The 10587-nt window shown below is 41.4% G+C and overlaps 1 pseudogene; it reads left to right on the top strand.

The window, feature by feature from the left end:
- Positions 1-2909: 2909 nt before the first annotated feature.
- On the top strand, positions 2910-4280 carry LOC115275817 (annotated as a pseudogene).
- Positions 4281-10587: the final 6307 nt, after the last annotated feature.

Below are 10587 nucleotides of genomic sequence, written 5' to 3'. Positions count from 1 at the left end.
TTTGTTGTCTTATTGCTAATGCTAGGACTTCCAACACTATGTTAAACAATAGTGGTGAGAGTGGACACCCCTGTCATGTTCCTGACCTCAAGGGGAAAGCTCTCAGTTTTCTCCCATTGGGGATTATATTGGTTGTGGGCTTTTCATAAATGGCTTGTATGATGTTTAAGTATATTCTTTCTATTCCAACTTTCTCAAGGGTTTTTATTAAGAAAGATGCTGTATTTTGTCAAATGCTTTTTCTGCATTTATTGACAAGATCAGATGGTTCTGATCTTTTCTTTTGTTAATGTGATGTATTGCATTGATTGATTTTTGAATATTGAACCAGCCATGCAGCCCAGGAATGAATTCCACTTGATTGTGGTAAATAATTCTTTTTATATGCTATTGAATTCAATTTGCTCGTATCTTTTGAGAATTTTTGCATCCATATTAATCAGGGGTATTGGCCTTTAGTTTTTTCCTTTTGTGTTGGGTTTCTGTCTGGTTTGGGAATCAAAGTAATGCTGGCTTCATAGAATGAGTATGGAAGCTTTTCTTCTGTTTCTATTTTTTGAAACAGCTTGAGAAGGATAGGCATTAACTCTGCTTTCAATGTCTGGTAGATTCCTAAGAGAAGCCATTTGGTCCAGGACTCTTAACTCTTGGGAGATTTTTGATAACTAATTCCATTTCTTTATTAGTTATGGGTCTATTCAAATTTTCTATTTCTCCCCATTTGAGTTTTGGTAGTGTGGGTGTTGAGGGATTTGTTCATTTCTTCTAGGTTGTCCGGTTTGTTGGCATATAATTTTTCATAGTATTCCCTGATAATTGCTTGTATTCTGAGAGATTTCTTGTAATAAATCCATTTTCATTCATGATTTTATCTATTTGGATTATCTCTCTTTTCTTTTTGAGAAGCTTGGCTAGGATTTTATCAATTTTGTTTATTTAAAAAAAAAACAACTCAGTTTCATTGATCTGTTCTACTGGTTTTTTTGGATTCTATATTGTTAATTTTTTCTCTAGTCTTTATTATTTCTCTTCTTCTGCTGGGTTTGAGGTGTCTTTGCTGCTCTGATTCTAGTTCCTTTAGGTGTGCTGTTAAATTTTGTATTGGGGATTTTTCTTGTTGCTTGAGATAGGCATGGATTGCAATGTATTTTCCTCTTAGGACTGCCTTTACTGCATCCCACAAGGATTTGGATTGTTCTGTTTTCATTTTAATTTGTTTCATATATTTTTAAAATTCTTCTCTAATTGCCTGGTTGATCCATTTGTTCCTTACTAGGATGTTCTTTGACCTCCATGCTTTTGGAGATTTTTGGGACGTTTTTCTATGGTTAATTTCAAGTTAAAGATTGCTTATGTTTGTGATTGTTTTATATATTTGGGTGTTTCCAATTTCAGTGCATAGATATTCATAACTGTTAGCTCTTCTTGAGAGATAGACCTTGTAATGATCATATACTCCCCTTCTTTATCTCTTGGTACAGTGTTTAACTTAAGGTCTAGTTTGTCTGATATAAGTATGGCTATGCCAGGTTTCTTTTGACTTCCCGTAGCATGATAGATAGTTTTCCATCCCCCCACTTTCAATCTGAAGGTGTCCTCAGGTCTAAAATGGATCTTTTGTAGACAGACTATAGATAGGTTTTTTTTAATCCATTTTGATACCCTATGTCTTTTGATTGGAGCATTTAATCCATTTAGATTCAGTATTATTATTGAAAGATATGGGTTTAGAGTCCTTGTGTTATCTGCAGGTTTCATGTTTGTAGTGATGTCTCTGGTACTTTGTGGTCCTTGCAACATCTCATTCACAGAGTCCCCCTTAGGATTTCTTGTACGGCTAGTTTATTAGTGGTGAATTCCTTCAGTTCTTGTTTGTTTGTTAAAACCTTTCTCTCTCCTCTTTCGAATGACTGGCTTGCTGGATAGAGGATTCTTGGCTGCATATTTTTCCTGTTTATCACATTGAAGATTTCTTGCTATTCCTTTCTGGCCTATCAAGTTTCAGTAGATAGATCTGCTACTACCCTTATGTGTCTATGTTTGTATGTTAAGGCCCATTTATCCTTAGCTGCTTTCATAATTCTCTCTTTATCCTTGTTTGCCAGTTTCACTATGATATGTTGTACAGAAGATTGATTCAAGTTATGTGTGAAGGGAGTTCTCTGTGCCTCTTGGATTTCAATGGCTTTCTTCCCCAGATTGGGGAAGTTCTCAGCTATGACTTGTTCAGCCTCTTTCTCTCTTCTTTTTCTTTTTCTTCTTCTTATTCCTGTTCCATTTGATTGAATCACTTTTTCCATCTTTCTTTTTCTCAGCTTCCTTTTTTCCATAATTTTGTCTTCTAATTCCTTTATTCTCCCCTCTGTCTTTTCCATCCAAGCTATGATAGCCTCCATTTTACTTTGCACCTCTTTGTAGCTTTTTTTTTAGTTCATCCTGACGATTTTTTAGTTCCTTGATCTCTGCAGCAATAGATTCTCTGCTGTCTTCTATGCTTTTTTTCAAGCCTGGTGATTAATCTTATGATTATTATTCCCCATTCTTGTTCAGTTATATTACTTATATCTATTTGATCAATTATTTAGCTGTCACTTATTATTGGAATTTCTTTTGAGGAAAATTCTTCCATTTCATCATTTTGACTATTTTTCTTTCTCTTATGAGTTTTAAAAGCTTGTTATGTGCTCTGCACCTGCGCGTGCTGTTATCTTCAAGGGGGGTGGGGAGGGGGAGTCATACACTGTCCAGGGCCTGGTCCTTCAGGAGTTGTTTTTTGGAGTGTTACTTGCTCTTTGTTGTGACTTTGGTTATTTTATTTCCCTATTTATAATGTGCAGGGGACCAGCCCACGCACCCCAGTTGAAAGGTCCCTGATGCATTAGATCTTCAAAAAGCTATGTCAAGGCAAGATGCAAACGCCAACGCCTCCTCCTGGGTCCTTGGGTCCAGATGAAGCTCGGTGGTGTCCCGGGCTCCAGAAAGGAGGCCGACAGAGGATCCAAATTGAAGAGGTCAGGGGATTCCTAAGAGCGGCAGAGGTAGAGGCTGTAGGTAATCTGGGCATCCGCGGGCTGTGGTGTCAGGTGCCGGGGAACTGCCGCTCTGCTTCGGGTTAAAGAACGAGTGGGTAGGCGCTGTGATCGGTCAAGGTGGGTCAATAGTGCTACAGGGATTCGATCTTATAGGAGTATCCCAAACTGGAACAGGGAAGACCTTATCCTACTTAATGCCCGGATTCATCCATCTGGATTCCCAACCTATAATTGGAGAACAAAGGATCAGACCCAGGATGTTAGTCCTCACACCCACTAGAGAATTAGCGATTCAAGTACAAGCGGAATGTTTAAAGTATCCATATAAAGGCCTTAAAAGTGTTTGTATCTATGGTGGAGGAGATAGAAATGATCAAATACAAACATTGAAAAAAGGAGTAGATATCATTATAACAACGCCTGGACGACTGAATGATCTACAAATGAATAACTTTGTCGACCTCAGAGGCATAAGTTATTTGGTGTTAGATGAAGCCGACAAGATGTTAGATTTGGGATTTGAGCCCCAAATAATGAAGACTTTATTAGACGTGCGCCCAGACAGGCAGACGATTATGACCAGTGCAGTGTGGCCATGTGCTGTTCGCCGACTTGCAGAGTCCTATTTGAAAGAGCCCATGATTGTATACGTTGGCACTTTGGACCTGGTGGCTGTAAGTACTGTGGAACAGAACATAATTGTCACCACAGAAGAGGAGAAACGATCTTATATCCAAGATTTTGTAGAAAACATGTCTCAGAAAGAGAAAGTCATCGTGTTTGTTAGCAGAAAAGCTGTCGCTGATCACTTAACAAGCGACCTGGCTCTGCAAAGTATATCAGTGGAGTCTCTTCACGGAAACAGAGCAAAAAGACTGAGAGAGAGCATTAGAAAACTTTAAAACAGGTAAAGTAAGAATACTGATCGCCCCAGATCTGGGATCTCGAGGTCTTGATATTCATGACATCACACACGTTTATAATTATGATTTCCCCCGGAACATTGAAGAATACGTACATAGAGTAGGCCGTACTGGAAGAGCAGGAAAAACTGGAACATCTATTACTCTGATAACCAGAAAAGACTGGAGAATTGCTGGCGAGTTAGTTAATATTTTGGAGAGAACCTGGCAGAGTGTCACAGAGGAACTTGAAGCAATGGCTGAGAGATATAAGACACATAAACTGAGAAGAGAAATGGAAAAATTGGGGAAACCCCAGGGAAAATGGTACAGATGTTATTACTAATACTGAAGTGGTACCAACCCACTTACATAAAGATTTCAAGACCTTGGAAAACTAGGATGTAGAAATATTGCAAGCATGCTGGCTGCATGAAGCGATGACTAATTCTAAAATAATAGTGTTTAAAAAGTTAGAATTCAGTGTTTTATACCTTTAATAAAATTAGAAATTTAAACTTGTTTAATTTTTTTCATAGTTATTAAGGAATATAGAGTTAATTTCCCACTTACCATTTTATTTAAAAATAAAAGTACATTTTATCTCCTGAGTTGTTCCTCTGTTACGGCCAGTTTTTAAAGAGTTTAAAACCTGTTAAAATGTCTTGGCAGTGAAGAAGATACTATTGACAAAATAAATGTTTTTCTATGATAAAAGGAAAAAAAAAAAAAAGAAAGGTCCCTGAATAGGGGGTTGGTGTCGGTGCAATATCTATAAGAAAGAAGACAGACAACGTGAATGGTGGTAAAGCCACACTTTACTAAGGAAGTCAGTGTCTTATATACCATAGGTGATTACAGTTTTTCTTTAATGATTACACAGTTTATGGTCCTTGAAAGAGTAAAAACATGTTCTGGGAAGGATCATTTTTTTATCACAGAAGAAAGAACAGCCGTGAGAACAGAAGTAAAAAAACAGGAATAATGGAGTCTGTCTCTCAAAGAATTTTCTTTTCTTCAAGGCCCTTTAGGAGTTATGCCTGGGCAAGACGCTTATTATCCAAAAAGTTAATTTTAGACAGAGGATTATGTTTGCCCCATTAGCAGGCAATGAGCTGGGAACAGAAATAATGTAGGGGAAAGCTGGTGTCACTAACTGACCCAAGTTGTTTCAAAACTTAAAGGTATATGACTTTTTGCTTTTGCAAAGCAACGAGAAAATCATAGACAGGTTAAACAGAAGCCACATGTGTAGCCCCGGAGGCCAAATGATGTTTCACAGTCTTTTGACTTGTTCCGCAACTTCCCAAATAGTTCTTCTGCGCCCCGGAGGCATAGCCATCAAAGGTCACTTATATAGATTCTCCTGTGCCCCGGAGGCCTGGCCGTCAACGGTTGCTATGCGGGAGTTTTTTTTTGGCCTACTGGGCCCCAACAGTAGTGATATTTTGGGCCCTCCACCAGGTGTGCTTTGATTTGCTCCTTGAAGTAGCCCTGGACAGGAAAACAAACAGAAAACAAAAACATGCAAATACAGAAACAAATAAAACAAACAAACAACAAACAAACAACAATCCAAAAGCAAAAAACCAGAGACCCCAGCTACAAGTTAAGAACAGGGCGGAGGTGGTGCTGACGGAAGAGCACATACAAAGAGAGAAATGACAGGGGTGGGGAAAAAGAAAAAAATAAACATTGACCAGGCAGAGACTAAATGACTTAATGGGGGGGGGGGGGGGGGGGGGGGGGGATAGAGAAGGAGGCAGGGAAGAAGAAGCCAAGATAAAGTTACCCAGACAGAGAAACTATACGGCCTGTTTTTTCCAGAGAGAGAGAAAAAGGAAAGTAAAGAAAGAGGTGTAGAACATCTATCAAGAGAATGGATTAAATATGTCTGCTTAAAGAAACCAACAACCAGAGTAACCAGACTAGAGGAGGGAAGTGATAAGAATTAGAAAAGGAAGGAAGAATTTATCTAAATAACAAGAATTGTCTGAGAATTAATCCAGGCAATGCAGCAGTGCTGGTCTGGAGGAGGGAGCCATCTGGTTCCTCCTCAGCGTCTATCCCCTTCCAGTAGATATGCAGTTACCTGGCACGGAGGTGTGTGGTTTGGTGTAGGTGGGTCCCACCTCCACTTTGGGCCATGAGGACCAATCCTTGAGGTCTGATCTTGGTGGGGGGAGGGGGGAGAAATGGCAACCTCCCAGTCTCTTCTCCATGGACCCTTGGCCCCAAATCACTCCACTTAAGCTGTTCTCACTGTGCCTTGGGCACAGACAAGGTGGACCATCTGGCTCCACCAACTCCCATGCCTCCGTGTTTGGCTGGGAATCAAACTCCCGCTCCGTGTGTCCCAGTACTGGGGAAGCGCCTCTCCATGCTGTCCAATAAGTGGTCCCAGCTGGTTATGTCCTGTCCTGCAGCACTTCAGAGAGGGGACCACTTTCTCCTACTGCAGACTGCACCCCTGACCTAGCTACCCAGCCCGTGGGTGGTGACACAGGCAGGCTTTTTCCTATCCTACAGCACTCCAGGGAGGCAGTAGTTTTCTCCTACTGTGAACTGCACTCCTGACCTAGCCACCGAGTCCAGGCCTGGCTCCCCCCATCCCTAGGTGCACAAACAGGGCAGCCAGCCCCTGTCTGGGGAAAGCTTCATAGTTGAGATCCCTCTTCATCCCAGTCTAAGGTTTTTCTCTTATCCTGATACAGTCCTATGCTCCCCCAGCCTTTCTTTCTCTTCCATTTGTCTCTCCACAGAAGGGGATCCCTTCCTCTCCATGTCTATGTGGCCTGTTTTATCTCTCCCAGTTCACAATCACCCCTCTATGGTCCATCAGGTTGTCCCAGTGCTTCCCTGGTAGCAACTCAGTCTCTTTTTCTCCCAGACTGTTGGAGTTCAAAGTCCTTTGGCTTCAACCCTTCCTTGATTGAGAGATGTGGGAAGTTCAGATCCTCCTACTTCTCCACATGTTGGACCCTCCTACCTGGATTGATTTCTTGATTTCTCTTTCTGTTGCTTCATTACTGGTGAATAGAAATGCAACTAATTTCTGTACATTGATTTTGTACCCTGCGACTTTATTGAATTGACATATTAGTTCTAGCAGCTTTTTGGTGGAGTCTTTTGGGTTTTCCTTGTGGAGTATCATCTGAGAAAAGTGAGTTTGACTTCTTTGTCGATTTGGAATCCCTTTACTTCATTTTGTTGTCTGATTGCTCATGGTAGGACTTTAAACACTATGTTAAGCATCAGTGGTGAAAGCAGACATCCCTGTTGTGTTCCTGATATCAGGGGGAAAAGCTCTCAGTTTTCCCCTATTGAAGATGAAATTAGCAGTGGGCTTTTCATATATGGCTTTATGATATTAAGTCGTGCAGTGATGAGGCTTTGCCTCAAAGGGAAGCAGAAGGATGAGCTGCTGCTATTTAAGACAAATGTGACATCCTAACGGTGTTCACCAAACATTAGAACTGACACCTAGAAACCACAGGTAATAGGTCTCATAATTCTTCTATTGTTTTCCTGCTTCTTCTATAATTTTCCTCTAAACTATATAAATGACAAATGAAATGGTTTTAATTATTTGGTAACATAAAAGGATAGAAAAAAAGTGTCTTGAGCTGTTACTGTTGTGTTGATGGATAGGGATTCCAACCTCTCATCAAGTTCTTCTATCAAGCTTCATTGGGATTAACACAGTAGCTTCATGAATGGTAGCCCCGTGGTCTCCCCAATACAAGACTTTTTGGGAAAGCAGAATTGGAGAAAGTGGTGTCAAAATTGGAGCATCCTATTAACACGTGCTCATCCTAAGACTTTGTAAGTTACTGGTGGAAATATTGGAACAAAAACAGATCCTGAGTTTACTCACCTAAAAGTGGAGGATCATTGCGTCTTCACATATGGGGTTTCCAGCAGACTCTGATTCCACAAGGAACAGAAGTCTTTAGTGTTTTATCTGGAAGACAGGCCACACCCAGGTGGGCTTTCCTCTTGGGCGCAGGAGAGAGAGGAAAGCCACTGCAGCACAGAGCAGGTGGGATAGGGTCCTGCATTGCCTCTTCAACATGTTGACTCTAGTAAAAACAATAAGAAGCTTTCTTAGTCAGGTGAGTTTTCCCTGTGCCTTTGGCAAAGAACAAGTGAAGACCATGAAAGAGATAGAAAATGCTGACTTCTCCCTCTGCCTTCCTAGGGAATGGAGTTAAGTCCCTGACAAAGCAACTGGAAGGTGCAGAAACTTGGGAAAGTTGAACAACAGAATTCCTCTTTAATGGATATGTGCATCTGGGGTGTACAGGAGCCTCCTAATAAGCCAAATTTCATTTATCTGTTCACAGTGAGATTATATAATAATAGCCAATGTTTCTTGTACCAGATCATAAATTTGTCTTTCCTGGCATTGCCATTATGGCTCTGTCTCCCCTCATATTGTTAACTAGCAGATCCGAATCCAGTTATGTCGTAACCCGCGCTCAGTCCGGCGCGCTCGTCCTAAACCCGTAGCCCCAGAATGCTCGTTTGCTCATCATAGTTGTTTCCCACGGGAGTCTTAACCCGCGGGACCCGGAACGCAAGTCGTTTGTCCATCCGCTTCCACTCTGGGCTGTGGCGGCACTCGAGGGCCCCGAGCCCCACGTAGAGCGGACCGGTCGGCCTCTACCTCAGGTTAGGGCAGAGAATCGTCGCAGGTAATTCTCCTGAGGGAGGGAGAGAAAAAGGGGCAGGAGAGGGAGACGCAGAGAGTAAAGACAGAACTCACGGTTCTCCGGATCAGGCGAAAGAGAGAGTTTATTCAAAGAACTGTTCTTTATATAGTCTTCGGGGCGGGGAAACAAGGCAAGCTGACCTAGGCAGGCTACAGAGTCGAATGCATATCAAAGAAGCGCCCCAACTTTTGCCTCAGCAATCTTGGGGGATGGAGAACTAACACTGAATAAGGTTTAGATCTTTTGTGTGCCTTGGCCACTCACATGTAGCTCAGCAAGACAGTCGCCAAAGTTATTTTGGCAATCTGCAGCCTCCAGATGCAAATCTTGTTTACTGGCTCACTCAAAGGAGTGATAATCCTTGCCTGAGGCAGGCAGAAAACTTGGCGGCCCTGACACAGTTAGAACTGAAGTGAGCAGCATGAGGTTCATCTCAAAGGCAACCACTGCCCTGGCATTCATCTCCTGACTCTTTGGTGTAACTCCCAGGAGAAGATGACACAGCTGACAGAGATGACCCCCACCCCCACCCCCACCCTGTGCCTTCCACTATTCATTCACTCCAGCAAACATTTTGTTACCTCTCAGCTTCCTGGAAATCTCAAGCATCTAAGGCACATAAATAGCATATCATTTTCAAAAAAAAGTTGGGGGCCAAACCATTTATGTAGTCATGGAGAAGCCGGTTATGGCCAAATACTTTATGGTAATGGGGCTTTAGGCGATGGGGTGCTTAATTAATTCCTGCAGCCTTTGAATTTACCATTAGAAATGGGCTACTCTGCTATATAACATGGTCCACATACCTTTTTTGGCAGTCTGTGGCAGAAAAACAAATTGTTGGCTATTTGTTCCAGTTAGTGCCCATTTTTATGGACTCTTGCAACAGCTTTTACATTTGCTCTCTGGGTTCTCTTTTGCTAGTTTAATTAATCCACAGAACATGTGAACTAGCAGAGATTAAAAGAATTTGGTTACATATTTGTTCTTTCTGTCTTCTCTGGTTGGGGATTTCCGTGTATATGAGAACAAGTCAGATTGTTCCACAGAGATGGCTAGCCATCCACCAAGGATGCATAGCCTGTTTCCAGTGGTGTTGACTAGTGTCTGGAATGGGCTGCCCTGCCAGAAATGACATTTTCTATCCTGCCCATGTATCCCCACCAATTTACCTGTGGCCATGTGACTCGTTCACTAGCAGAATATGAGCAGAGTGACGAATCAGTTGTAAACAGACATGGTGATGAAGCTGATGTGCCTTGTCTGTCCTCTCTTTTCCATCCGCCATGTGGAAAGGAAGAGCTTTGAGGCCCTAAAGGAAGGCAGAGGCACAAGATCAAAGTAGCCTGGATCTCGTATATCTGCCAGTCCAGCATCAGCATTTGAGTAAGTTAAATGAATGAGAACAAAGCTAGGTCATGAAGGTTTTGCAGTTTGTTTTCTTTAGCATAGAACATTATTGTTTGTTTTATTTAAATTTAAATTTTTAATTTTTTCATGTTTTTATTTAAATTGCAATTGGTTAACTATAATGTAATATTAGTTTCAGTAGTAGTATTTTGTGATTAATCACTTACATAAAACACCCAGCGCTCATCACAAGTGCCTTCCTGAATACTCATCACCCATTTAGCCCACTCTCTGCCCCCCTCTCCAGCAGCCCTCAGTTTGTTCTCTACAGTCTGTTTCCTGGTTTGCCTCTCTTTTTTCTTCTTTCTATGTTCATCTTTTTTGTTTCTTAAATTCCACATATGAGTGAAATCATATAGTCTTTCTCTGATTGACTTATTTTGCTTAGTAAGCTCCATCCACATTGTTGCAAATGGCAAGACTTCACTTTTTCATTTGCAAAATGAGTAATATTCCATTGTATATATGTATACCACATCTTTTTCATCCCTTCATCAGCTGATGGACACTTGGGCTCTTTCCTTCATT

This window comes from Suricata suricatta, chromosome 2, assembly GCF_006229205.1.
Source record: "Suricata suricatta isolate VVHF042 chromosome 2, meerkat_22Aug2017_6uvM2_HiC, whole genome shotgun sequence".
Classification (NCBI taxonomy): domain Eukaryota; kingdom Metazoa; phylum Chordata; class Mammalia; order Carnivora; family Herpestidae; genus Suricata; species Suricata suricatta.
The sequence above is the reverse complement of the archived record's forward strand: the minus strand, read 5'-3'. Positions and strand labels throughout refer to the sequence as shown.